Raw genomic sequence first — 5,908 nt, 5'->3', positions numbered from 1 at the left:
CTCTGATTCCTTTCGCGCTCCGGGTAGGCAAGTAATCTGCACCACTCTATTACCTAGTGCAGGTTACTTCCTCCTCACGCTGGGTCAGCTGTAGTGACTGTTGCTTTGACTAGGGATAGAGCCAGGGTTCGCCCATTCTTCACCAACCATTTGTTGCCAACCTGCCTAGAAGGGGAAGTAGTGGCCCAGTGTAGGCTGCTGTCCTCCCAATGCCATGACCTCTAATGTGAGTGGCCCACACAAGGGAGCAACAAGGTGTTTTACCACCCCCCTCCTCCTCCGTGTGGGTTCCTCGACTGAACCAAATTTTGGCCCCTAATCTCCCTCTTGTGCTTCTCATGGCAAGTGGAGGGAAAGAGTTAAGCCCAGAGGCTTCTGGGAGCATCTCACCCAGCTTGATACATCATTTCCTGCTGCACAGCTTTAAGATGGTGATTACAGAACAGGATGTTAAATTTCTGTCTTTTGCTGACTGAAAAGTCAGAGATTCTGGGTCACGTTCTTCAGTGTGGTACAGCTGCTGGTCTCATCCAGCCCTAAGGTCACTTGCACAAGTCCAGGGTAAAGATGGTCTTCCAGTCACAGACTGCTGGTATAGAGGCTTTTCTTTCCATTCCCCACTGCTTCCAGTGTAACAGGGAAAGGAGGATGTGGCCAGGATACCCTTATGCTGCACCAACCCCAGCTGCATTTTTGATCCTGTGTGGTTTGTTGTGGCCCCAAATTAAAGCAGCCCTGCAGTTAAAAAGTGGTTGAGATTTGCATCCTGTTCTGTAGAACAGCACAAGGGGACTGGCCCTGTACGGAACTGCTGTAAATCAGGGCAGCACAAAGGTGAGCTTTAAGCTCACACAGTCTTGACTTACGCTCTGTTGATTGCTTGCACCCCCCTGGCTCAATAACTGCTCTGGACTCTTGCAGATAGTGCTCACATCCATGTCCTCCCCTTGCAGGAGGGGGAGTCTGTTAAAGCTGTCCCTCCTTGCTGTGCTTCTTCAATTTGGGTTTTCCCACCGCCAGACCTTTCTGGAGCCGCTTTGCTTTTTTTGCTAGTACACCCACATCATAACTCCAGCACAAAGAGTGGGCTTGTGAAGCAGCAGCATTTTTTTAAAAAAACCCGCAAGCTCTGATCTCTCAGCAATCTTTCCCTCCCACTTCCTCCCCCTCCAACAAGGGTGTGAGCCACTCTGCTTCGAACTTTCTCTGAGTCATCTCGTGAAGCAGCTTGTAAATACTTGAATGCAATCATCAGCGTTAAGTCAAAGTAATTAAACAGAGGCATACGCTGCATAATGGTGCTTCCCCCGCCCCCAGACTCCTCTTTATTTGAGGTGTAGGGATCTTTTCGGCAATGGGATAATTCTCTCTCTTTATTTCTCTAGTGTACTTCAACTGGTGCCAATCGAGGTACCCCTCATTGTAGGAGAGAACCATGAAGTAAGGCCAAGTAGATCAGGTATGTATGTTGCCTGGAGGCATAACAACACCTCATCTAATCAGCCAGTGCAGTATTTTTGTAAAACATCTTCTGTTATTGTTGTTGTTGTTGTGACATTCTTGACAGTTCAAAATTAAAATGCCAGTGTTATAGGGTAAGTCCCTCAACCCTCCTACCTGTCAGCCCCTGCTTGCTTAAGGGGACCTGAGGGCTAAGCAGGCCAATAAGCAGATATCATTGATACCCATTTCTGATGAGCTGGTTGGAGTGTGCGAACTGTAGTTAGCAGAAAAAGTGTCACCTTGTTTGAAAAGACATCATTGGCTGTGTTTTAGTCACATGCTGACATTTTAAAATCAAAAAGTGACAGTGGTTCTGATCATGTGCCGAAGCTCTGGAGTTAGCAACTCATAGTCACAGTAGACGCTGTAAATGAAGTCCTCAGCTGAAACTATAAAGGGCGCGATCCATAGTCTATGCAGACTGAAGGATGCCTACTATTACTGACCACAGAACAGCACTAAAACTTCCATGATGCCTAAGTGAGTGTGCATGTCCACTTGAAGCAAAGGGCAAAAACAGCCTTGTACAGCAATGGGGAAAATTCACCATCTCAGCCAGCAAGAGGCTGTTTCACTGTAAGCAACATACTATCTATGGTAAGAGTAGGACAAGGTCTACACTAAAGACCTAGAATGGTGTGAAAACATTCCCCATGGGTCTGAAAAACCTGTGCCCTTCTGTGCCATAGGTATCCCAATCTATCTCCTCTCGTTGACAGTGCTACGTTGGTGAGAGAGTTTCTCCTGTCGACATAGCTACTGCCTCTTACCAAGGTGGGTTATCTGTGGTGATAGAAGAAGTTCTCCCATTGGCATCATAACCTCTTTACGTAAGTGTTAGAGAGTGTATCAGTGCAGCTGTGCCGATGCAGATTTAAATGTAGACCTGACGGAATTCCTCAGCTTCTTCCTCCAGACAGCTCCGAGAGCAGAGATGACAGACCCTTGAAGATACTAAGTCCAGTTCTCCTTAACTAGTATGCCTGACCGGTTTGATAGGGGGCTAGTGAGTGGGAAATAAGGTGAGGAATCCCAGAAGAGCTGCTGCTTTCCCACCCGCCGGTACAAATGCATGTGTCTGCATACAAAGCTGGGCAACTTAGTGTTTGATGTAAGCATGGGACTGGGAACCAGGTACCGTGCCCCGGGTTCCAATCTCAGTGCTGTTCCAAGCTCGTCCTTGGAAAAAAAAAAACCAAAACCAAAAACCTTCTGTGGCTTTTGAGCAGTCAATCAGCTGCTCTGGGCTAGAGTCTGCCAGCCTGACTGGTTCTGAGCAGTCCCCTGTCACACCCAGTCTGACAGCAAATCCACTGCACAGGGACTACAGGTCTGCTTTGCCCTTATGTGAGCCACACTGAATGAGAAGGAAAACTCCTTCTACCCTCCCTCTTCCCCACTTCAGCCCAACAGCCGAGCCAAGACCAATATGGCCCTCAGGCCAGGTACTGTGTGAGTTAACTAGTTAAGATTTATGGTGTGCATCAGAAATGTAAAGGTACTTAGTATTAAAGTGCCTAATATATATGTCTTATTATTATTAATAGAATTCTTCTAATTAACATTTCCTTTCAATGCAAATTAAAAGACTGTCCTTCCCCTGGGTTGCCTAGGCTTCGTCTTTGGCTATACTACCGCCTAAGTTATGCAAATTCAACTACATGAATAATATAGCTGAGGTCAACATCCCTAGGTCTACTTAACAAAGTATCTTCAGAGTGGAGAAGAACCTCTTTGTTGGTATAGGCTGTCCCAGCAAAAGGAACATTTTGACAGTATAACTGCACCTACACTAGGGCTTTTACTGTGTCATTATGGATGTGATTTTTTTTTCCATATCCCAACAAACATGACCATGGTGCCAAAACTCCTTGGTGTAGACCAGGCCTTACAGTAAAAAATATACCTCTGCAAGAAGTTAAAGTAATGGATGCTTCTCTGACTAGGAATGCACCACTAGCTCAATTCAGTGAGAGCACTCACAGAGTGATACTGCTGGAAGGTGAGTCAAGGCCCTTAAGCATTAGCTTTCCAGTGTTCCTCAAGATGACTGAGGGATACTTGTGGTAATGATTTCCTCTCACTGCCCTGGGCATTCAAGTAAACACTGGGGGGATAATCCTGTAACAAAAATGCTTTACAATTCACTCCTTTATTTACTTTGTTCATGATTTCCTTCCACTCCCAGGTAAAAGAATGTAGGTTGTTTGAAGGGCTGATCTGTTTGGGTGTGGCAGTAAAGTTAATTTACCTTACAGAATGTTTAGTGACTTTGTAATGCATTCAGTAGAAGTTTGTGAATCATAAAGCCCTGAAATTCTTAGTTTACTGTGCTTGCGTACACATCAGAGAGAAATAGGTGAATAGAGTCTCAAAACAAGCATGCCTCCTTCATTCTAAATTAATTTAAATGTTTATTTCTGGTATTACAATATGATACAGGAGCCTATTTTAAAAATCATTACACTGAAGGAAGTCAATCTGGGCCAAGCACAGATCTGGGGCCTTTGATTCCTGAGCCATTAAAGACTATGAAACAAGTTCAAACTTCCAAGACTTGGCTTATTACCTTATTATTCCAGCAATATCCTTTGGTAGCAATCCACATAAAAATACAGAGAATGTTTCCAAACAATGCCCTTGATCCTCCGCTAGATGCTGATGGCCTTAGCGTAGTCAGAAATTAAACCAGCATTAACAAAAATTGTTTCTGTAAGTTTATAAAACTATTAAAGTCACTAATTTAGTTCATTTACTGACCCATTTTTAGCCGCTACTATTGTAACCATTATCATGACTATTGTAATTATTCATTTATTTCAAAGTGAAGGCAAGAAGTTTTTTCAGATCTCTCTTCTGGCTCTTTTGTTTTTCTTCAAGATTAAGCAGCCATATGAGTTGAGAGAAGTGAAATTTAGTGCTTTTGGAGTCTTGGAGAAAGAACTGTACGGTGACTGTCCAGATATGAATGTTCTAGAATTTGATGCTGGACTTTTGCCTTTAGATGCTGATTTACTGTGGTTTAAGGGTGTCATTTTGTTTGCTGATACTGGAGACTTGGAGCCAGGTTTACTCAGAACGGCTCATTGCTGTTGCCAGGAAATCTCTGCTTTTACCATAATGTCTTCTTGTTTTGTTGCAAGTAACTAACAGAACACTTCTTGAGCCTTGTGCTTTTTCAAAAGCTTTGTCTGTTTCAAATTGAGTTTATGGTTCTTTTCCTCCCGATTAAGAAGTTTCTGCATCCGTGAAGTCACCTTCATCCTGGGTTTGAGACGTACTCTGTGGTTATCAGGAATCAGAAACTGGAAACAGTAAGGGTATATCCTTTTTTTGTCAGCTTTGTCATCTTTTTCAGAATGACATATCCTCATCAGAAATCAGGCCTGTACCGGGCACATGCCCATCAGTGCCCCGGCCACCCTTTCCAAGAACTGCTGGCACCTCGCCATCCCCACAGGACCACGCACATGCTGCGTTGGCCCCCAGTACTACAATACTTTCAGTTTAAAGTCAGGAACTAATTGTACCGGTACAGAACTGGAGCCACTGCTGGAAAACATTGAAAACCATTGCAATTACCATTACCATTGCAATTATGAATTTTAAACAAAAATGCAACAGAAGGAAAGGGTGAGTTTCATTTTTTAGGAACATCTCATTTATAAGTATCAGAGAGGGAGCCGTGTTAGTCTGTAGCTTCGAGAACAACAAGAAGTCTTGTGGCACCTTATAGACTACTCTATAAGGTGCCACAAGACTTCTTGTTGTTCTCATTTATAGATAAATGTCAACATCTCATTTACAAAGAAATTTTAGGGTCAAATTGGAATAATTAGTGATGGCTTAGCCAGGTGGTACCCTTTTCTGGAATCTGTCATCTTGTACCACAGAGGGTGATAACTCATGTAGTTGAGAAGGGAAGCAAAATCCAGTTTTTCAAGTCTGAAATATCATATGATCGACATCTGTAAGTCTCTCTGGAAAAAAACTAAACTTCTTACCAGTCAGCCCTGCATATATTTTGAGATAACACAGGTTTCCAAATGTTCATAAGGACGGCCATATCTGAGCAAGCCATTCTGACAGGTAGTCTTCTTTCTTTAGATCAATCTCCTTGTTTGGATATGCATGATCACAGGTAATTGCATTCATCAGCTGTTTTTACAAGCTGACCTTTAACTATGATGGCCCCTTGTTCTTGGCTTTCTTAATCACCTCAAAGTGCATGCATTTAATTTTACCTCATTCAAGGGTGGTCCATATTCCTTGCTATTTTTACAGACGCCAGTATTTATTGAATTGCGTCAGTGCTTGTAGCATAGAGCATTGTGTCATCAGCGTATCTGAGTTGCTTACGAGGTGAACTCCAAAGGAAATCTTAGCTCTTTTCATTTTATCAAAA

The 5,908-nt window shown here is 43.3% G+C and overlaps 1 pseudogene; it reads right to left on the bottom strand.

Annotated features, from left to right (window-relative positions):
• Positions 1-4,317: 4,317 nt before the first annotated feature.
• LOC142010144 (UPF0711 protein C18orf21 pseudogene) lies at positions 4,318-4,955 on the bottom strand (annotated as a pseudogene).
• Positions 4,956-5,908: the final 953 nt, after the last annotated feature.

This window comes from Carettochelys insculpta, chromosome 1 (genome assembly GCF_033958435.1).
Source record: "Carettochelys insculpta isolate YL-2023 chromosome 1, ASM3395843v1, whole genome shotgun sequence".
Taxonomy (NCBI): Eukaryota; Metazoa; Chordata; order Testudines; family Carettochelyidae; genus Carettochelys; species Carettochelys insculpta.
Note: the sequence above shows the minus strand (reverse complement) of the source record. Positions and strands in the feature narration are given on the sequence as shown.